Source organism: Scardinius erythrophthalmus (genome assembly GCF_964197995.2).
Source record: "Scardinius erythrophthalmus genome assembly, chromosome: 6".
In the NCBI taxonomy this organism is placed as follows: Eukaryota; Metazoa; Chordata; class Actinopteri; order Cypriniformes; family Leuciscidae; genus Scardinius; species Scardinius erythrophthalmus.
The window spans coordinates 18130965-18155945 of record NC_138226.1 but is presented as its reverse complement, the minus strand read 5'-3'; the positions used below and the strand labels follow the sequence as shown (position 1 = coordinate 18155945).

The 24981-nt window shown below is 36.5% G+C and overlaps 1 protein-coding gene across 1 annotated transcript in view; it reads right to left on the bottom strand.

Moving 5' to 3' along the window:
- Window positions 1-24981, bottom strand: part of stxbp5l (syntaxin binding protein 5L) — a gene marked incomplete at its 5' end in the record, with an annotated part of 144983 nt that overhangs the window by 98899 nt on the left and 21103 nt on the right. The window lies entirely within an intron of this gene.

Below are 24981 nucleotides of genomic sequence, written 5' to 3'. Positions count from 1 at the left end.
GAAATGGGGGGAGGGGTCAGGGGGGGTCCAAGAGTGATCAATAACCCTTGAGCAAACTATTATTGGCTTGTCAGCCTCAATACACTAGAGCACGTAAAAATAAAATAAAATAAAAAAATTATGTTGCCCACTTTCCAAACATGTCCAAAAGTCAATGAAAACATCTACACTGGAGAATAACTGTCATTTGCAGTGATCTGTCACGTAATTTTTCTGTGTATTTTTTCTTGTGGCACAATGTGACATCCAATAGTTTCTGATTGACTGCAATTTATGTTTAATAGACTACAGTGACCTCTTTCACTTTTCCCCCTATTCATTTTCTCCAATAAAACTATAAAACTATTGTTAATAAGGATGAGTAGAACACATTTGAATGAATATAATAATAATAATAATGTTTATTCAAATAGATTTAGACATATTCAAACAAAGTTGTTTGAGAGTTTAGGAAGAGTTTATGGGATTGGGATGTCACTGTTGAGCTCTTTGGCCGTGATTCCGGTTTCTATGGTAAAAGCATTTGACAGCATTGACAACATGATTGATAACACCTTGCTTCAAGGATATTGGAAATCTATTTTTTAAATACAATAGTGTCATTAATCTGATCAGTTTAGTTCAAGTTTTGTGCATCCGATTTGTCAGTGCAATAAATATTGACAACATTTCTGAATACGAGTATGACTATTACTTCAATATAATATTACTAAATAAATCTGATAACCTTAATTACAAACGCCAAGCATGTAGCAACACCCTAGAACACTTTAGCTCAATTGACTGATAAGAATCACCGAAGTATATTTCTCTGCATTCTTATTTGAATTAACTGCAATCATATAAATAATGTACATTTTAATAATGTCATTTATTCAAATATATGCATACATATTGAACTTGTTTGAGAGTTTAGAAATATACACTGTGTTCTATATTATTATGCAAGTGACAGTAGGATTTCACATTTCAGTACAATAAATGTTCAGATTTTTGTTTTTCATAGATAGTGTTTGTTTTATTTCTCATATCTTTTTAGACAACTGGCATCAATCTCAGACAGGTTTGTTAAATAGTTTACCAGGTCTACTTAGGTAAATGCAAACCTTACTTAAAGAGGTTCTTCCACATTATTAAGCAAGTCACAGTTCTCATGCAATATGGGGAGTAAGAAAGATCTTTCTGAAGATGAAAAGCATGAAATGGTGCAATGTCTTGCAAAAGCCATGAAAACAATTAATATTTTCTGAAAACTGAATAGAGATTAACAAACTGTCAAAAGATTTGTGAGTGATTTAAAGCACAGAAGAACCTGGTTAGATAAAGGGCCCTATCTTAAACCCGGCGCAATGCAAGTGTTTTTTGCTAGTTTAAGTCCGACGCAGTTATCATTTTCACATCCTGCGCCACGTTGTTTAAATAGCAAATGCATTTGCACCCATTTGTGCGCCCATGGGCGTGCTGGTCTGAAAACGAGATGTGTTCTGGTGCATTGTTGGCACGTTGCTATTTTGAGGCAACAGAAATAGACTGCGCCATTGACCAACTGAAACCTGGTCTAAAATCAATGGCACAATTTTTTTATTTTTTATTTAAAGAGCGCGTTAGTAATGTGCGCCTATAGGCGGGTCCACAACGCGCGTACACTCTGCTTATTACACACACAGGGACGCACAGCAGCACACAAACATGCCAAATATTTTAAATAAAAGGATTACAATGTAAAATATTATTATTGTGTACATAAAGATATGGTGGAATCCGGTTTGTCCCGTAGATGGTCTGCTTGAACACTTTTACCTCGCGCACGAGCAGTTACGTTTGCGCTCTGGAGACAGCTTCGGTCTTTCCACTATAAAATTCTGTCATGTAATCTGCTATTCCGTCTCAAGAACCTCTCCATGCAGGCTGGCAGCTGTGTGTAAAGTCCATGCAGGCTGGCAGCTGTGTGTAAAGTTGTATTTCTGCCACCTCTGCCACCATTTTATTTCTGCCACCAAATAAATTTCTGCCACCAAATACATTTTTAAACAGTTTTATTGCCGTGGTGTTTTTTGCAGCATGGGGTAGTGTGTTGTCCTGCATGAAAATCCTTTTATAACTTTCCTTAAGAAGCATTTACCTGACTGAATTCTTCTGTGCTCTAAATCACTCACAAACCTTTTGATAGACCTTTTGCAAGACATTGCACCAATTCATGCTTTGCATCTTCAGGGAGATCCTTCTTCCTCCTCATATTGCATGAGAACTGTTACTTGTCAAACTATTTAACAAACCTGTCTGAGACTGATACCAGTTATCTAAAAAGATATGAGAAATAAAACAAACACTTTCTTTGAAAAATTTTAATCTGCTGAAATTCTATTGATATTTGATATAAAAAGATGCAAAAGTACCACAGAATGGTCCGATGCTACACATATTGTATATTCCAGGTGTTCTGGGGGTATACGATGGGGTTTGTTTAATAAACAAACCGAAATTGAATGCATTATTTAACGAATATCCTGACCTTGGCCGTTGGCCTGTGCACGGCTACTCGATGTGCGCATTCAAGAGACTTTATTTGCGCCGCAGTTCACACCGACTCACCCTGAAAAAGCACACAAGTTATAATAAATCAAGACTAATTGTTGTGCTCATTTCACAATGGCTGGAGCTACCCAGCAAAACATTTCAGAATTAGAAACATGTCACTTATTGCATCGCTCCAAGTAAGGACATTGTATCATACAGTGGGTGTTAAAAATCAATAAAAATAACAATATTTCCTGTAAGTTCCTTTTCATCTGTCCTTATTTGACTCTATTTTCTTTTCTCCTCTTATTTTAGCACTTATCTTGGCGTGAACACACCTGCGTGTCCCAGACACAGGCCTTCCGGATCACTGTCACTCCATTAGCATATAATGTCTAAACTATTTTCACTATCTCTCTGTCTCAATGTCTCACAGAGCTGATCATCCCCGAAGGTGATGGTTTCAGGGCATGCTTACTGTGTCACTCAGTTTGGGACAGAAAGAAAAAGGCTGCAATTAGCTTAGACTGGGGTGCCATCACTCCACCCTATAAAAAGGACAAAGGAAAACCAGAAAGGATGACAGGACGAGTGGGAGAAACAAAAGGGAAGTTTTGCCAAATTGCAAGCAATCAGATGAGTCCTACAGGGACATGTGTTATTTGATAATGATCCTATTGGCACGACCACAGTGTGGTACGCTGGGCTCATATGATGCGTGTAGATGAGGGTCAGCAGAACAGAGATGAAGCTGTGAACATAATTGAGTTTTTCACACTCCTTCTCAATTCACTCCTTATCTCTCACTGGTTTTCTCTTTGGGGCTAGTGCGAGAATCCTGCTCAAAATTAACAATTTGTTCCATCTGCTCTAAAATCAATTACTTCCCCTGCAAGCCAGCAGAAAATGGTTTGTGGGATATCCAAGAAATGCCTAAAGGAAAGAGAGAAATATGTGTAAAATCTAAAGAGAGAGGGATTTAGAGTTTAGGGAGGGATAAAAAGAAAAAGAAGGGAAAGAGATTAAAAAGCATTTCATTAAGGAAGAGTTCAGCCAAAAATGAAAATCCTTTTTACTCACTCCAAACACATGACTTATTTTAAAGTCATTAACTCCTTGTTCAAAGAGCTGCTGAATAAATACATCATTTACATTATACTACATTGTTTAGTTGCTGCTGTTTTTCAGTGACACGGCGGATCAGAATACTTGCTTTGAAATACGGTTGACTCAACAAATCTCCCACTAATTGGATCAGAATTCACCAGTTCAGTCACTGTTCCTACTATTGTCTATTTGTACGCTAATAAACACACACAAAGGGGTCAGTGCACATCTGGAGATAGAGAGATGTAATGCGAGGAGACAGACAGACATGCCGTAAACTCAGTCACTATGACAAGCCAAAGGACCAAGGAAAGGAAGCATCTAAAGAAAACAGACACGGTAACAAATGTAAAAGAATAATTTATGACTGCCAATAGAACCTTCAATGCAGTTCATCTCATGATTTTGGATGCTGAAATGTAGAAGAATTACAACGACAGCAATAATAATTTAATACAGTATAATTAATAATATTGAAATACAATGGTATTATATTATTCATATATTTAATTATTTTATTTATTAATAATAATATTTCTTACAATAATATTAGACCCTTTTTAAAAATGTTAAAAAAATATGTATAATATGTATCATATATTGTTGCTGCAGCAATCAGAATAAATGGTGAATTTTTTAATGTATGTAATATAAAATAAAACTTGGCAGCTATAATTACAACATGAAAAGGTCTTAAAAAGAGAACAGAATAAGACAAGAATAAGAAAAAAAGACAAATTATGATAAAGAGAAAATTAAATATAAATGAAGAAAGTTCCATAGTTATCAACATCGCAAATCTAATAAAGTTTTTCATATTTTCATTTGCAAAAAAAAATACACATTTATAATGCTATATATATTATTATATTAGCTTGTCAGTAAATTACATTAAAAAAAAATTATGCTGCTGCGAGGGTGTTTCTAATACAACAGCCGAGGGAGTTACAAACGAACAGAATAAGACAAAGAGAAAAGAAAGAGAAAAGATGATGAAGAGAAAATTAAATATAAGAGTGTTCCTACTCTTCTGAAAGTAAAGTGGGCACTTCATTATGTTGTTTTCCAAATCTTGCTGAAAAATATGAATATGCATCTCTCTCTCTCTCTCTCTCTCTCTCTCTCTCTCTCTCTCTCTCTCTCTCTCTCTCTCTCTCTCTCTCTCTCTCTCTCTCTCTCTCTCTCTCTCTCTCTCTCTCTCTCTCTCTCTCTCTCTCTCTCTATCTATCTCTCTCTCTCTCTGATCTGACATTAACCTGAGGTTTCGGTGCATGTGCTGTGCTCAGCTGAGCTGAACATTACGACACTGCAAATATTAATGTGAGGTCTGCTCATATGCATACTAATAACAATGCCAAACAATAAATGAATATTCAACATATAACAACCCTCTTTTCATAAATCACTTCATTTCCTTTGTAATGATGAATGGCATTTGACAACACATAATAACACAACAGAGCATTCATCTGCAAAATGAAAAACTTAATCTCACATGAAATGAGATATTATTGCTTTAACCCCACAGAGGCGATATCGGAACAATCATCTGTGTCACTGCATTGTTTCTGTTATGTTAAATCACTAATGAATTACTTATCCCTGTAAGACCTTTCTCCAGAGACTCCATCTTATTGTCTTTGCTGTTTTGTTAGATGTGTGGGACACGGAATGTGTATTTGTGTTCAACTGCAGACTTTAACAACACTGAATGACAAACACAGGATGAGACACACTGTCACATTTTGACGAATACACAATAATAGTTGTGGGCAAGTCATTCATCATTGTTAAAGGAATGGTTCATAATTGAGAAATGTGTGTTTTGTCATCATTTACATTTACCCTTGTGTCTTTCTAAACTCATACAACAGTCTTTCTTCCATAGTCAGTACGTACTGTTCTAAGCATGGGTACCATGTCAAAATGTACTCAAGTATCAAGGCAAAATTCACTTAAAAAGTTTCTGTATTAATTGCCCTTAAGTATTCCAAGTAAAAGAAAACATTTATCTTTGGAAATGGGATGATGAAATGACGACACCGTAGAAATGTTCTAATTGATATAACGTTAATGCAACTGACTTAATCGGGTTATGCACCACTTCAGGTTGAAATTATCAAAGTTGCAATTATTGAAATGATATCACTGGCAGATGTAATGATATCACTGGCAGAATAATTTGTTATATTGATAACTTGTTAAATAAATAAATGCATAAGTAATATATAATTATGTTAACTTGATAAGTAAATAAATGAAATTAGGCTATTTCAAAATAAATTAATATTATTAATAATAACAAACATTTTTTTATTATTTTCTAATAATTCATTTTAACTTAAATATATAATAATAATAATTGTTATTATTGACACATATTGGGCCCTATCTTGCACCCAGCGCAATTGACTTTGTACACCGACGCATGTATCATTCCTATTTTGAACCCACGCAAAGCACACTTTTCCCTCCACAGAAGCACGTCGGTAAACTAGGGAATGAACTTGCGCTCCCTGGGCGGTTCAGCGCAAAAAAGGAGGCGTGTTCCGGCGCAAACGTTCCTTCATGCTATTTTGCAGGTTTAGAAAACAATTGCGCCACTAACCAGGAAAAAATAGCTTAAAGTCAGTGGCGCGTTGCGCATGTTATTCATATGCTATTTTAAAGGGGTGGTTCGGGATTTTTGACATCGGACCTCAATTTTAAGTCAGCCTGGTTGTTATTCATCAGTGGAGACATTTTTTTAAAAAAATTATCCAGTCGTTATATTTGGATAGTTAGCCGATGCTAGGCTAGCGCGAGTCAAGGGTAGATGTTAGCCAGCCATTAAAAACCGTTTTACCCACTCCACAGTGCACCAAACGCAAATCAATTATAACACTAGAGTCTAGTGTTATAATTGATTTGCGTTTGGTGCACTGTGGAGTGGGTAAAACGGTTTTTAATGGCTGGCTAACATCTACCCTTGACTCGCGCTAGCATAGCATCGGCTAACTATCCAAACATAACGACTGGATAATTTTTTTAAAAAAATGTCTCCACTGATGAATAACAACCAGGCTGACTTAAAATTGAGGTCCGATGTCAAAAATCCCGAACCACCCCTTTAAGGGTGCATGCTTGGCCATAATCAATGTAAGCGTGTGCACAACGCGCATACACTTTGATTCTCTCATCTACACAGAAGCAGCAGTTTTCATTTTTGCAAATCATACATTACGATAGATAGATAGATAGATAGATAGATAGATAGATAGATAGATAGATAGATAGATAGATAGATAGATAGATAGATAGATAGATAGATAGATAGATAGATAGATAGATAGATAGATAGATAGATAGATAGATAGATAGATAGATAGATAGATAGATAGATAGATTCAAATCCGCCGTTATAATAGGAATCCGCTTTAGAAAAAGCGCGTCTGCTCTTAAAGGGAATGTGAGATGACGCTCTGATTGGTTTATTTCACGTTACACCCAAACCACACCTATGAATAATGAAGCTACTTCAGACCAACCCCTTTTAGATTTGCGCCTGGCGCAAGAGTCATTTATCCCGCTGGGAAAATAGCAACAGCGCCAAGACCCGCCCACAAAGTTACTTGCGCTTTGACACTTGCGTTTCAGATCGTTAAAATAGGGCCCATTATGTGATAAATAAATAAATAAATAAATAAATAAATAAAATGTTCAGTTTTGATGATTATGGTGAAATATGTACCTTTTACTTCAGAGCTCTTAAAGAAAATGTAAGGATAATAAAAGGGTGACACTTTAGATTAAGGAACACATATTCAATATTAACTAGTAGCTTATTAGCATGCGTATTACAAGCATATTGGCTATTTATTAGTACATATTGTGCCTTTTTCTGCATGACCATATTGTAGATCCCTTAACCCTACCCCATTACTTACTATCAATAAGCAGTAATTAAGAGTTTATTGGGGGAACTACTAGTTAATAGTAAATATGTGTCCCCTAGTCTAAAGTGTTACCATAAAAAGCTTTTTTTTTTCTTTTAGTACAAATACTCAAGTACTGAAAGTCATATAAGTAGTTTTAACAATTTGTGCACTATTTTGGTTACACCATTGCTTTAAAGTGTGTCCAACAGTGCTAGTTATGTTCCTCTCACATGCCAACAGCAGGAGGTAAAGCAAGACCATTGAACTCAGCTGACAGATACAGTGTCTTCTCACACAGACAGTGAATCAGCATCAGGGTCAGCAGCTCTGTGGCACTACCAGATATGTTAAGGGCCGCAAGACAATCGAATAAATCCAGCCTGAATGCTGCCGCTATGAGCTCAAATGCCAAGTACATTCCAATAGCCTTAAATCCCACACCTAGTTTACTGTACTCATGTAATCTCTCTGGGTCCGTGGATGACCCCACTATATTTCTCTAATACTGGGATTAGTCTAGTACAGCACGCTTCTCAATGAAATGCTTCTGAATATTTCTTGCACAGAGCTGTGCGTAAGGTTATGCAGAGGTCTGCTGTCCTTTTGCTCATAACTGTCCATCATTCGCACACAGTGCTCAAGGTCTTGTGTTTTATGTGGATAATTCCCTGCAGGAGGCAAACAGGCCCCTGCCTACATTTTCTGCTCCGAAGAATAAAGTGCAGCTAATACAGCATCCTACCAATCCTCTCTCTCTATCTCTGATTCTCTCTTTTTCACACATACTCACATTGATGCAGCTAGTTGGCAGGACCCTCCCCATTACCACTTCACTCATGGTACCACATTTCTCTCTCTCTCTCTCTCTCTCTCTCTCTCTCTCTCTCTCTCTCTCTCTCTCTCTCTCTCTCTCTCTCTCTCTCTCTCTCTCTCTCTCTCTCTCTCTCTCTCTCTCTCTCTCTAAGGAGATATTGATTTTGTAGCCCAAAGCCTTTTACAGCATCAGGGGCATAGTAAGAGTTATCTATCTTCAATGCACAAGCAATCACACACCAATGAATGCATTACACAAATCTGCAGTTACACAAGGGTGTGTGTGTGTGTGTGTGGTTGTCCGATATACAGAACCTGTGCTTGTAAAAGCCTGTTAAGCTCTGAAAAAGATATTACAGTATATCCAAAAACTAGTAAGATGCGCTAATATGATATGCTAATGACAAGAAGGCTGTTCCAGGAAGCTCAGTGAAAAAATAATCAGTTGAGAATGAGTTGAGATGAATGTTGAATATAAATAAATTTGTAGTACATTACCAAAAACAGAAAATTCCTTTTACAATTTTTTGAAAGGCTCATGTTTACCAAATCTGCATTTATTTGATAAAAAATACAGAAAAACACTAATATTATGAAATATTATTACAATTTAAACTAACTTTATTTCTATTTGAATATAGATATTTTTGAATCTAATTTATTCCATGTAACTCCAGTCTTCAGTGTTGAAACCACCCTTTCAAGCCGTATCTTAGTAAATATATAGATATAAAGACATATAATGCATATTGTGAAAAGGCTGAAACATTTTGAGATACAAATTTGCCCAGATATATCTGTCAGTCTAAGCAACTGTCCCACTATCAAAAGTCTGTCAAGCAGACAGCAAACAGAGAGGTTGGGCCAACAGCTCTATACGGCTGTTTTCTCTGAACTGCTCTCAGAGGGCACATGCAGTATATCTAAGCTTTTACTCATCTGTGGCCATTTCCCTCTGTTTTCACTTCCACCCATTTACAGGATTGGCAAACACATTTTCATAATTTAGCCAATACATAAACACAAAAAAAATCAGCCCATACAAATGTGTAGTTCTCTGTGGCATGCACGCACACAAACAAACACACACGCCTACACGCCCACACACACAAACACAAATGTGTCCGTAAATGCACGGGTTTTTGACAGCAAAAAGAGAGAGTGCAGCAATCATCATGTTGTTGCCACCGAAAACAACCCCAATTACCATCATCGGTGGTTTTGTCTGCAGCTGACATCACTGCTGGAATGATTTGAATCATAATATATACGTCAACATGTTAAAAGCTGAAGCGTTTTGGGTTCATTAAAGATGCTCTAAGCGATGTTGGGTGACGTCACTTCTTGTTGACATTCGAAGTATTGTCAAACAAAACGGAGGCTAGCTCGACCCTCCCTCCTCCTCATCCTGTCCCCTTCCCCGATGTAAATTCGGAACTTCGCGCGTTCCTTCTCCTTTTCCCTCTTCTTTGCTATTTGTTCATCGGAACGTCGTCTCTTTGGTCGTGTGTTGGCCATATCAAAATTCAAGAGAATATAATTCTAACGTTAGCAGTTGTCGTTGTCTAGGACATCTCTCCTCTAGCTAACTTCCCTCTTCATGCTTCTCTCTCCTCCACTCCCCACACCCCTCTTCATGTGCACGCGCACTAACCCCCCAACCCCCATCCCCAAATCATTCTTGTCGGTTATTGGCTGGAACACTGTTTGTTATGTTTCATGGTCCAGGCTGGGCCAATTTGTTTTTGTTGCCGTTTGTGGAGCCTGGGCTGTCTACAGAGATCGCCAGTGTGTTTTTTTTTACAGTGTGTTCAGGGGACAGGCAGCCAGCAGATAGTGAGGAGATGTTTGCTACAGTATATGTGACAAAAAATGTTTCAGCCTAAAAAACGCATGACATCGCTTAGAGCACCTTTAATGGAAATTGAAAATAATTTAAAGCTAATTCAGTGCTTTTGAACATATCGTACTCGGATGCTTTCATGTACTCAGAATTTTTTCCAAAATGAACATGAGGCATTTCGTTCAAGAAACAAGCCATCTTATCATGAACAAACTAAACAAACAAGACATCTCATTCGTGAACAAACTCAATGGACAAGGTATTTTTGTTTATAAATGAACTGAACGAACAAGGCATCTAGTTCATGAAAAAAGAAATGAAAATTGCATCTAATTTGTAATAGAATTAAAGGAACTGTGGGAACAAGATGTTCATGAACAGTTCATTCAGTTTGTTCGTCACAAATTAAATGAACTTAAGCTAAACTGGGCAGATGGCAAAATTTTGCATGGCATTCCCTTCCTTCATCCTCAAAAACCATAAAAGAAAATGAAAGAAACAACAGACGACATTAAATTAAGGATCACAACTCAACAAAGACAAATATGATGATGTCCAGTGTAAAATCAGGAGCTGGAAGCAAAACTAGTTGAGAACCACTGCAGTAAGCCACAACACACACACACAGATACACACACACAAACACACATACTAAAAGAGGATCTGGGATCTACTCTCTCGCTCTCTCTCTTTGTGGAACATGAGCTGGTCGGATGACAAGTGGTGAGTCACAATGTGGGCTGATGAATAATCTTGATTTAAACACACTCATACACCCACACTCCAACACACACGCATACACACGCTGACCTGTGTTCTAAATGTAAGAGATGTGTCTTATGTAAAGCTATCAGGAGATTGTGAAGCTACAGCTTCAGGAATGTACTTCATTCACTCCGGTTCAAACAGAAAGAGGCGAAACAGTCAATACGGTCAGAAAAACACACCGCAACATTCAAGAATAGTGTTAATACAGAATATGATGATGGTGTGCACTACTGTTACTTACAGGTTAAGTGTGTAATTTTCTCTGACATTCCAATATTTATTTTACCTCAGCAATACAAGAAGAGACAACCAGGTCAACCTATCAAACACCCTATCAAAGTTGACTTCCAAAAGAGTGTAAACACTGTGGCTCTGTGGCATTTCAAAAGAATTTCTTAGATTGTTTGAGAGCTCTGACATGTCAACATCTGGCTTAACTAATAGGGTGAGATTGGATCAAGACCGTCTGTTTTTTTGTAAATAACTGGTAAAACGTTCATTATTTTTTCCAAATGGCATGCATAAATTCTAAGCTGTTTTATAAAAGAAGAAACAACATAAGCTAATTGCAAACAAGTTAAAGGAGAACTCCGGTCAATTTTAACATTGAGCTCATTTTTTTGGAAATTTGGAGTGCTGTCAGTACAGAGAACAAAGACAAAAATCGGTGTTGCCTACACCGTGTTATCTTCTTTTTAAAATTTGCACCCTGTTGACTTCAATGGGGCAAGTTTTAAACCTGCTTTTAGCCTCTTAACATCCTTGATCTGTCATTACAAGTGCCCAGCCAATGTGAGTGATTCCTTCAGAGTGAACACGGTGAATCTGACTTCAGTAGATGTGAAAGATATGAATAAAAATGTAATTAAATTAAAAAGTTCATTCGGCCAGCGCTCACACCTGTATTTACTACATGTTTTCGGTCTAAGTCTACAGTAGTCGATTGTCGAGTTCTCCACTGTTGCTTAGTTACCTATGATCACACGTGTGAACTCGACAATTGACTACTATGAACTTCGACCGAAAACAGGAAATAAATACAGGTATGAGCGCTGGCGATATTTTATTAATATCTTTCACATCTACTGCAGTCAGATTCACCCGTGTTCACTCTGAAGGAATCACTCACATGGCTGTGCACTTGTAATGACACATCAACACTGTAAAAAATTTGGAGTAGGAATTACTTGAAAAAAGCTTGCTAATTTTTTTCACTCAGAAAATGCTAGTAAATTTACAACGTTTGCCAAGTAAAACCTAAACATATTTATCAGTAGCTTTAATTGGAAATCTTTAAGTTAAATTTACTTGGAATATGTAATTAAGTAAACTTTACTTAACCTAGTTAAGTGAAAGTAACAAAGATAATAAGTCATTTAACTTGGCTAGTAAAAGGTCGATTAACATCAATTCAGTTGAAATTTCCTTTGCATTACATTTCACTCAAACAATAATATTGATTTATACCAATCATTTATAGTATGTGCTTTACTTAGATTATCTAAGTAATTTATACTACATCATGTCAGATGTTAAGTCTCATGTAAATGCAAATACAGTACCTCAATACTTGGTAGACAATACACAATGACGGTAACATTTGATGGATCATTTTTGTGTTTGAATGTGTCATTTTGAGCAGAAAATTTACTCGAAATGTCACAAAATGGCAAATTACTAATCCTGAAAACAAAAGCAATGATAAAACAGTGTAAATACAGCTGGAAACCAGTGAAAAATGAACCTCATTAATTATTCAAGGTCCAGTGCATGATGGGAACCCCAGTATCAGAAAAGTTGAGTAATTTTTACTTAATTTTATTGAGTAGATATGTACGCTTTCATTTCTACTCGCTTGAATTAAGTACTGATATGGAATTTACTTAGTTTTTTTAATTATTGCCTGGACTAACTTTTTCATGTAAATTACATTGGTTTTTTTCAGTAGTATTTACTTAACCAAAAAATCATTTTTTACAGTGAAGGATGTTAAGAGGCTAAAAGCAGGTTTAAAACTTGCCCCATTGAAGTCAACAGGGTGCAATTTTTAAAAAGAGGATAACACGGTGTAGGCAACACCGATTTTTATCGTTGTTCTCTGTACTGACAGCACTCCAAATTTGCAAAAAAATGAGCTCAATGTTAAAACTGACCGGAGTTCTCCTTTAATAAAATAAAATAATCTACAAATTTAACAAATGTAACACATTAGAAAAGTATTTTTTATTAACTCAAAATAATGTAACTAAGACTAAATGTGGCAATAATTGTAAACGTTAGTTTCTCTCTCTTTTTCTGTCTGTTTGTTTTCCTCAATCTCGCTCTGTCTGTTGGCTGCTAGTGAAACTTTGTGGAATGAAAGTCATGTCACAATTCCCAACAGAACACATCTATCAATCTTTCACAAGCACTCTTTCCACTCTAATCAGTTCAGGAATCCAAATCTAACATTATCTAAAAGGCCAAGCATATTTAAATGACAGGCATGTCCCTCATTCAAGGGCAATAACTAATTACAATGAGGATGATAATAGAAGAACAGAGAATTGATTGCAAAAAAAAAAAAAAATGGTGAAAAAGGACAATGGATAATAGCCCAGTGCTAGAGGGTTTTTTTTTTTTGTCGCAGCAACCCTCATTTTAGATAAAATAACCACCTGCTGCTCTGCTGCTGTGGGAATGGAAAATGCATATGACAGAAATCAGCATTTTCTTTCAGGTAAAAGCATATGTGTTTGTGTATGCGTGCATTCTGTATGTGCGCTATATGGTTCTCGAATATGATTCAAAGTAATTGTGATAGAACATGACGAATACTAAACCTCTTGTTCCAGATCTGAATGACTTACTTTCTTTCAGGAAACATAAAACTGTTCATTTTCATACAACAAAAGCAGACAGTTACAACGTGATATTATCTCTCAAATATTCCAGTTATCCTTTTTTCTCAAATATTTTTCAAAAGTTTAGTGCTGGAGAACACAAATCATTCTTCATGGTCTTAATAACATTCTGTACACACATATGTCTTCTCTTTCTCTTGCTCTATCTATTCCTGCATTCATCTGGAACACCTGAAAGGCAATCAGGGAGGCCTTGACTTCTGAGGATATCGATTGAACACAGGCCCACGTGTGTCTGTGTGAGATTTGATCTGTGTCCCTGAATCTCATGGGGCCATATTTGTATCTGTGTGGACAGAATGTTTCGCATGTTCACCCTCATTAACCCCCATCATTTACTTTTTCTGACTTGCATCATAAAAGTTTCATAATAAAGGTCATAAGACTCTTACACTATATACAAAGGTACTATTCCAATCACATAGGGTTTTACAGTTTAACCGCACCTTATGAGAACCTTTTGAAGCTTTATTGAGCATTTTATGCTGTAGTTCTTCAGTAAACCATCTATGTGCTGGTGCTTGAAACCAATACATTGGACTTTACACTGGACCATTAAACCAATAATATACATCAAGAAATTTTTAAACTCCAAAGAACCATATAGTCCCCTCAAGAACTAGTGGATGACCAATATGAGTTTTTTTTTTCAATTGCCGATGCCAAAATCTTAAAGAGCAGGGTGGCCAAAAGAGTGGTGCAGGTATGAAATCACTTTGAAGGCCAACCGGCAGTTAGCATCACACTGGTTTCCTCTACAAAAACCCAATAGGATTTCTCCATAGGCTTTTGGATTATCGCTAAAAAACAAGCTCTGTAATTAACAAAAGTATACGATACTTAGACGTTTTGTCCATCAAGATAATTTTCACAGATGAACACAACTTTTCTGAATTTCGCCAGAAGAAAAAAAGGTAGACTATAAACACCACGGTGCCACCACTAAGCTTCCGACAACTCTTTCAGTTTTTATCTAAAAACATTTTCCCAGAAAGTTTGAGTTAGGGAAGTTTATAAGAGCACAACTTTAAGCATAAAGAGGCTGTAAAAGGGGACTGAACTTATCTGTTCAGCGTGATGACGTTTAATGTCTCCGACAGCCTTGTTAGCAACCGCCTTTTTTCAAGACACATAATAGCTTAAAAAAACACTAATGGGGTAATACTGATGTATTTTGTGTTGTAGCATAAACCTTGAAAGTATCTTGAGCTTGTGTCCACCACAGACCTTATGTCACCCATTTAACAAAAACCCCTTTTAAAAAAAAAACATGCTAACTCGCTTCCACGTTTCAGCCTACAAATGTACGTCATACCTGCATCACTCTATGGTTGATATAAATCAATATATTATCACAAATTTTACTTTAAAAACCTGCACTTAAACATTGCTGCAGTATTTACTAAATTAATTTGTAATTGTTATTTAGAAAATTTGTGAAAAATAATAAAGTCAGATTTATTTTTGTGTCAAAATAGCAGTCCAGTTTCCAACACTTATCAGCTGATGCAATAAATAAAAAAAGCCAAATATGCCAGTATATAGGCTACTGGTCGGCCACTATTATAACCCTATACCAGTGGTTCTCAACCTTTTTGACTCAAAGCCCCGAAAACTGTCCAAAACAATATTTGAAGGCCCCTATATAATATTATCATAACTAAAGTACTGTGCAAAAGTCTTAGGCATGTTAATAAGTCTTAGGCATGTCTTCAAGCATCTTGGAGACGTTCCCGCAGTTCTTCTGGATTTAGTCTGTCTCAGTTTTTTCTGTTTCTTCATGTAATCACAGACGGACTTGTTGATGGTGAGATAAGATCATTCTGGCTGTTGTCAGATTCCTTGTGCATACAGAAATCTCACTGGATTATTACAATTAATGCCAAAAAGAATGTTTGGAAATGTAAACTGATATTTCCTACTGACACACTACAGCAAAAGATATAAATAACTGACTTAAAGTCTGCGTGAACCGGAAGTTGCAAACGACTTTTCTCCAGTACTGTGACGTATTTCCCAGTGAAATGGAATATTGAACAGAGGGCAGGGTTTTACTCTAGCGTTCCTCCTCTCCATCTCTGCTCATAGCAGACTAACGGTTTGAGGGGATTGGTTAAGCGTTTCCCAACCCAAGCCGTCAAACCTACATCATCAGAGAAGGAACGCCACTCCAGACCGGAAGTAACTTTTCAGACTTTGATTAAAGATTACGACGGCAAACAATTTATTTCTGTGTATTAACTTGCACGGATTAATTTTTCACCACAAGACTAGTAATAGTGCGCTAACAAAGTAAATAGGGTCAATTTTGATTTCAGTTGGACTTTAAAAGGGGGGGGGGGGGTATTAACATGCCTAAGACTTTTGCACAGTACTGTACAGTACTAAATGTTTTTTAGCAGTTAAATTGAGTTAGATTGTTTTAATGCTAATATTCATTATAAATAACAATATATTAATTGATATATTTTCTTTTCATTTTAAGTTATCTTGAGGCCTCCTCTGAAGTTTTCTGAGGTACCCTGAATGAGAATCAATACAGTATAAAATATTTCTTGATCAGAAGATCTAGAAGTTCTCAGCTGAACCTAAGGTGCTACAATGAACCACTGAAGAAGCTTTTATTATATTTGTAAGAGTGCAGGAATGTTAGCCACAGCGTGAATACACTTGAGAGTTGAGTGTGTGTGCATGTGCTTGTGTGCCAGTTCAGTTTTTTTTCCTCTACTTATTTGATCTGCTCTTCAACCTCTCCACCTGCATACTCATTAAGCCCATAGGCCTTTCTTTCAGTCACTCTAATTGCAATCATTTCTGCACAATGACCGAATAACGCCATTTATCTCTCTTCTCCATCCTTGCTTCGACGCCAGCCCACCCCCGCGCTCCCTCCACCCATCTAATAATCAGCCAATCAACATCTGCCAAAACTTCACCACTCTGTCAAACTGAGACCAGGTCAAGAAGGCAGTTAACATGCATTACATGCACATCAAGAGAAAAAATCAACATAGCACACACATACACACCCAGAAATGAGCATAAACATAAGCACACAACACATAATACACCGAAGCAATTTGTATGCTGGTTAACTGAACCCTGAAAGGACAGAAGCCTCAAGGACACACAAACATAATCTAAATATTATTTTAATTAAGTAAAGAATGAAAGCCCTCAAACACACGTTAATCACACATGATTGACCTTTCTTGTCCGCTGCTTTGAATATCTCTATAACCTTTTCCTATATTCATAACTAGAAGAAAAATGCCCATAACTATATACAAAAAAAAATGTGTGTGGGTCAGGTTACATTGTGGGGCCAAATGTTCCCAGATGGACAGTAAAAACTGAAATAACCTTCACTGTGTGGAAAAGCCAACGGTCCCTTGAGGAAACAACTTAATAAACATACTAAATGATGTTTTAATGCAGAAAGGTTTTTATTAAGGTCAGGGGTAGAAAATAGAGAAAACAACAGAGTCAATGTAAAGTACATATGCCATGTCAAAAAAAAAAATAAAAAAAAATCTGCGTGTACAGTAGGTGTGTGTATGTCTTGCATCTCGTTGAGGCCATAAAATGCTCATTAATTTAATTAGCGACATTCACTATAACTCAGTTTAAATCAAATGTAATTAGGTTATTTGCAAGGGTCCCTCTCTGCAGTCTGAATGTGTGTAATCGTGGGCATATGGCTTGGCAACGTTTTCCACAACACAGAGATTTGCTAACAGGATGAATATTAATGATGTCAGTGACATCATTGTAATATTTGCAAACTAAATTAAGATTGGTGTTCTCTTCCTTGCATCTTTTTAACCACCTATAGACCTTAGTGTGGGTAACATCATGTTTAATGTTTGACAGGAATGAAAACGAAGCTGTGAAGTGTAGAAGTATAATGTCCTCAATAGATTTTTACTGTAGTTTAACAAAGTAATTTTTCAGCTAACAAAACATCTTTAAAAAAAACTTTAACAGACAAAAGCCACTGCAAGACTGCAAATACATATCAAGTGCCCCATTTGAGACAGTGCCATTGTACGTTAGGGTTTCATTCATAATACATAAAGCCTAGTCCACGGATCAGCTTTTTCTGGCCAAGAATCTTTGTGACATTCAGGACCGAAACCAGTTACATACCATTTAAAAGTTTGTGGTTGGTCTCTTATGCTCACCAAGGCGACATTTGTTTAATCAAAATAGTCAAATTGTTACAACGTTTATTTTAATATATTTTAAAATGTAATTTATTCCTGTGACGGCAATTTTCAGCATCGTTACAGAATTCAATCTAATATCCTAATGCTCAAGAAACATTTCTTATTATTATCAATGTTGAAAACAAAACTAAGATACATTTTATTTCAGGAAATTTTTGATGAATCAAAAGTTTAAAAGATCAGCATTTTTGAAATAGAAAGCTTTTGTAATATTAGTAATGGGTTTACAGTCACTTTTGATCAATTTAATGTGTCCTTGCTGAATAAAAGTATTAAAATAATAATAATCTTTAAAATAATTGTAATAATGACCACAAGCTTTGGAACGGTAGTGTCTTACAAGAAGCAGAGTAAATATACAGTAGTCTGTCTTCAGCGATATCTCATTTACTGACTACCAAGAGGTTTTTTTTTTGTTTGTTTGTTTTTTTTTAAAAAAAGGAAAACCTCAGAAAAGCCCATTATAACAGCATGGAAAAATTACAAAAAAATAAATTGATTTAAACCTGTGTACTCTTACTTCCAGAAACCACGTAAAGCTAACCCATCAGATTTGAACTTCTTTTTTTCTTTTTCTTTTTGAGAAAGCTAATTTTGTATACCATTTGCTAGCTTAATAAGGCATTTGATTAATAGGAAACAAAAAAAATCCAATGATAAAATCCAATGTATCAGAGTGTAACTGCAAAAATTGCATGAGAGAACTGGAGCAAAGATGTTATAAACATGAAGAGAGCCTGTAAAAAAGGGTGACATATTGTCAGCAGGAAAGATGGCAGCAGCGTGCTAACTATCAGCATCAGCGCTAAGATCTCAGCATTATTCACTGTCACTATGACCACACGCACAAGGCATCTGTCATTGCCTTGGTGTTTGTGCATGTTTCTGTGACTCTGCGTTAGATGTGTTTGGATGAGCGTGTGAGTACATGTGTGTGTTTCGCCCATCATTCCGACATTAACTGGACAGAGGCTGCGGTGAACTCTAAACGTGCCCTGACTGATAATGAAAACAGTTCTTGCTCTTTCACACCCTCGATCTCCCCTCTCCAATAAAAAAGGAACAGAAAAAGGGGAAAAAAATGATGCAGAAGGTTACATGACTCCACCCGCCTCTGTTTTGCCATCTCACCAAAATTCATCATCACTCCACGACCAATTCCTCTCTCTCTATTTCCACTAGTCTGCTTTGATGAGAATCGATAGCTTATCACAGAGGAGAATCCTATTACCTGTTCACACACATACAATTTTACAAACTCTCAGAGAAATGCACATCGAATTGAATTATTTCGTTTTTGAACATACGTATGTGCACACACACGGGTACAGAATTCTATTACCAGTCTCGTATTGGACAGTAATCCTCTCTTCACTTCCTGCTACGATAAGGACTACATCACACAAAAAACATCTCACAGTGCACCGGTGTCACAGAGCAGATCCTAACAAAAACACAAAAGATGAATGACGCATACATTGTGCGTCAAAGGACGATGTTTGGAAGGAAGCCAACTGTCGCCCCTCAATGCACCTGTCCAATTTTATAACAACTGAAAAGAATTTAGCATGCAATGCCAGTGAATTAGAACTGACCGCTACAGGGTTGCTGTTAGAGAACTCATGAGTCATGCAGATGATGCATGAACTAGAGATGTTAAAGTGCTCCTATTATGCTATTTTAAAGGGGTCCTTTTATACCCTTTTCCGAAGTCTTGATTTTGTTTCAGGCTTGATTGTTAAAAAAAAGCATAATTTGCATTATTACAGCTCCTCTCTCCCCAGTCTGGTTGAACGCGCCGTTTTCGACGAAGCCCCTCCTTCTGAAATATGAAATGTGCTGTGATTGGTTAGCTGGACCAGTGTGCAGCGCTTAGCACGTGTTCGAGAAATGTCACGCCCCTTCATAACCATAAGCTCTACTCAGCATAACCATTTCGAGCCTGATTCAGACCCTGACAATGTTAACGAACAAGAGGATAGTGCTGAACGGATTTCAAGCGGACTTTGCAAGCATGGATTTCACAGGACATTTCAGAGTGGTATGTTGTTGTTTTTTTTCTTCTTATAGATATGATGTTATCCACCATTTAATCAAATTTGTCAGAAAACTATGGTAACACAAACAGTAATCGATCACAAAATCATGAATCATTTTTCTAATGGGCAGAGAACAGCCTTACAAAAGCAAGAGCTTACAAAAGCTAAAGTAAACACTACATCAATACTGTAATGTTAGTTAGCAGGCGAGCGGAGACAAAGCTTTGCCCTTCGTTTACATCTATCATAGCAACTACATAAAGCTTATAATTGGAACTGTTAATAGAAAACCCAACTACAAACAATAATACATATTTAAGACATGTATCCATAAACAACAGATTGTCCTGACAAAATGGGAATGGCTACGTCTTTTAGGAGAAGCTTTTATGCATATAGCCTGCAAAATGTGCAGCGCACAGACAAACGTTGAGGTTATAATGTTCAGGAACAGTGTTAAAAATTTATTTTAACCTCTCTAAGTTTGTTAGCTTTAGGACAAACTTTTTTCCTGGGTGTAAAAAAACAGCGACAACAACTCTTCCTTATCTCTAAAGCAGCCCAACATGGCCTCACCCCCTTTGTTGCGTGTTCCCGGGGTTTATGTAAATTTTAGGGTAAATTTTAGTAAATTTTAATTTTAATTTTTGTGTTGTCACCAACCCGGGAAGAAGCTCATTGTAGTCCCTACCAGCGGTTTGTTGTAGTCCACAGCTACTCTGATATGAACAGAAACGATGGCATTGGTTTTACAGCATCAATTCGAGTCTGAGTCCGATAATGAAACATTAGAAGAAATAGTTGATCAATTTGAACCACCAGCGCAAGCACGACTTGAGCAGGGTGTTTCTAAGTGGTCAACGTTATTTGAGGGCAGCGAATGAAGAGCATAGGCTGGTTATGTGCAAATTTGTTACAAACCTAGATTTCAGCAGGATCAAGACCCGAAATTACTGACAACTCGTTTCAGTCAGTTTAGAAAACAGTCTTTTGGAAGACAATAACTTTATTTTTCATGCACTTTGATCTTTGAAATTTTTCAGACCTTATACATTCACAAACAGCTGTATATTATATCAACTATGTGCTAGCCGGCAAGCTTTTCTGGAGATCTTGGCTCCTTTTCAATACACACAAGTAGTAGTGTGGAATGCAGAAGCGTATGTCATTGTCGCGGTAACAAACAATGATGCTTACCTGTGCTAGCATGTGAAACACCCTGCATCTGAGGTGATTATTATAACTACTGTATTTGGTGTTACATGTAAATTAAAGTTTTTTTATTTTTTATTAGGAAACAGAAAGACTATTTATCGAAACTGAATGACAATGGCATTTATTTCTCTATAAAATGTCTGGATTTGGATTTGAGAAACCAATACAAAAAGAAGCGCAATAGAGCACAGAAAAAGCGAGTATATTTTTATCCATGTCCATTTTTTTTTTTTTTTGAATTTTACACAAATTTAATACATAGAAATAGTATATACCAAATATTAGATTTCAAATAAATGCTGTTTCTCTTTCTATTCATCAAGGAATCCTAAGAAAAAATGATCACGGTTTCCACAACAATAAAGCACAACTGGGGCACGTTCAAGTTCAAAACGGTGCGCAACGTTTTGCTATGGTATGGAAAATAAGCATGGTGCTTCTCCTACTCACAAACTAGTCAGTTCATCTAAAAATTAATATTGTGTACCATTCCATAATTGTGCCGTTATTGAAGAATTTGGATAGAACTTATTGCTGTTTGTCTAAAACAATGTTCAAACAAAACCTACACCACTGCATATACTTACAGACACACACAAGTAGCTAGCATAATCTGTTAAGACTGTTACATCAATGTTATGATTAATTCTGTCAGGATTTCTTACTGTAGTTCAGGGGTCACATTCACTTGCAAAGTAAATTTTTAATGTATTTTGTCAAAACAGAATCTTAATACGGGTTTTTCATCTGTGTTTGGTTCTGTAAAATTGCTTCTTTTCCACAAGTTCAGAATGACTTTACTGGATTGGTATGAGATTGATTATTTGTCTTCATTCATGGGGCTTATGCAGTTAGCTGACTGCAGTAAAGTGAATGCCACACCAACCTCAGCCCTGCATACTGCCATCCTGCCAAGATCTGCATCAAAACACACACAAACACACACATCAATAAAACCTGTCAGTATAATGTGCTCCTTGCTTACATCAGCATGGTGCCTATTTTTATACACAGTACATATGATAGCGTAATGTTTTACACCTGCCACATGTCTTTCTTTCCTAAGCTAAAAAGAGAGGCGCTATTTTAATATGTTTACAAATCTTTCTAAAACGAGCACAAATGCAAACTCATCCATGCACACGTTGAGTATTCCCCTATAAAAATGATTTGCAGACAGTGTATGCAGTGAGTGCACAGAGAGGTTGATAATCAATAGTGCAGTGTGAATGTTTAACTTTGGCTGCTTTCAATCAATACAGAGCTCTGAACAAGAACTAAATATACAGTACCATTCTGCCCAGGAAAAGATAAAGAGAAAAAGTGAGGAATGAGAAAGGAAGATGAACGAAATGCAAACTTAATCGGAAACAAACACAATCAGTAAGCCATAGTACATTATGATGTGTACAGGATGAAAGATTGTTATAGATAGATAGATAGATAGATAGATAGATAGATAGATAGATAGATAGATAGATAGATAGATAGATAGATAGATAGATAGATAGATAGATAGATAGATAGATAGATAGATAGATAGATAGATAGATAGATAGATAGATAGATAGATAGATAGATAGATAGATAGATAGATAGATAGATAGATAGATAGATAGATAGATAGATAGATAGATTACTGACCCCAAACTTCTAAAAAGTAGTATAAGTATATTATATATTATATAGGTATCAAAGGTCATTGCAGTGGAAGTCATGCAACAATGATGATCTAAAATCTGTGCACAGAGTGACTATACACAATAGTCCATGCCAAAACCTTCAGCTGACACAGAAATGGCTCCCAAGAGAGTCAAAGCCCCTTCCTTTCATGTCTCATTAGCATGTGATACATGTGGATGAAAGGGCAGACAGAAAGACACAAACAGTAGAAGAAAAAGTATCAGAAAAAAGTAAGAGACAGATTGAGAGAGAGACAGAGAGAGTCATGCTTTTCACAGTTAAGTAACACAGTCCTATAGTTATCTACGGTAATGACAGGTCCATAATTAGCACAAAGCTAATTCACTATGATGCAAAAATGGCTCACTATCTCTCTTTCCCTCCTTCCTTTCATCTGTCTGCCACATAATTCCTGGACATTTCTTCTCTCTACTTCCTGCTTAGTCTGACTCTCTGCACACAGACTTTGTTTTCTCAATATCGCAAGCAAACCTCTGTGATTAACCAAATAAATAGCATCATCATTAAGGACAAACTAAAACATTTTAAGTTGATTTTTTTTGCAGGCAATGTTTCCAAATCATAAAACACTTCAGACACTTGAGCTGTACAAGTGCTAGGATCGGGTTAAAGGAACGTGATTAATTTATTCATAAATTTCACACACCACAAATCAGATCACATATTTTCACTTCTAAATTGTGAGCTCTTTCTCTTTGGCAAATTTACAATTCATTACTGTATATCTGTATTGAATAATTCCGACATGGAAACTGCAGACTTTGCATTTTCTAAGCTGATTTTAGTTTTTTTTTTAGGAAAATCAGTAGAATTATGTGGAATGGATTTAAATGTGGAAAAATTTAGCAAAACTGAGTCTTAGGGTGTGTAGTTGTAGTTTAGTTCTCTAGGTAAAAATTATACATTTAGTCCTGGTTCCCTAAGCATTCACACTGTAATTGTACTGTGTGACCAAACTGTAAGACCAAACCTAAAGATAAAAAAAAAAAGCATTTATTAATTTATTTTTTATGTTTTTGGTCTGTGCTGCGTTCATATTTCATTCGAACAGCACCAGAGTTTGTATGGAAGCGGACTGAGAGTTTCAGGGTTTGGATAGAAATGTTCACGCTTATTCAAGTGAACCGCACTATAGCACAGCAATCGCATCAGAGTTTGTTTTAACTGAAGCAAACCTACCAAGTGTGAACACGACCTTAAAGTCTTATTAGTTGATTAAAGCATCACCAGATTTGGCACAATATTTAAAGGAACATTGTCTGGGCTCTCAGTCAACATCTGTTTGGAGCAATTTACCTTTTTTTTTTTTATGTGCTTCTGAAAGCGCACTGCTTTTTGCAAAGTAGTTGGCCCTTTTTTATTGTTTACATGACGTAAATGCAAACAATGACCGAAGACGGGAAATTACCCAGCAAATCGAATCAGACATCTCTGAAAATAAAACATTACTGTAGGCTTACTGGTAAGGCAAGAACACTGATTTCACTCAATAATTCATTTTCTGTGGAGTTTTGCAGGCACAGAATCCAAGCAGGCCTGTTCAATAATGCTGCCAAAGAATTATAGAACAAAAATACTAAGCTAATGCAGGTTTCTGTTAGTGGCCAATACTCATGTTTAGCCATTATTTATCCAACTATGTTGGAACTGGGTGTCTCACTCTCTCTGTCTGTCTGTCTCTCTCAATTTTTTCTGTCAGTCATTCTCAGTATTAATGCATTTGTGACATTGTGCAGCGATTCCTCTGGGAGTCACTCAAATGGTCTTACACCCCTCTATGCCATAGGGAGGTATTTAAAGCAAGGAAACATGACAGCATTATACCTTACCTCAGAAAGTAGCTATCCCAAAGCCCAAAAGCCCTCCCAAAGTCTTGAAATTACACTGTGGAGGAAACAGCATTGGATCACTGAGGGGAAAAAAGGA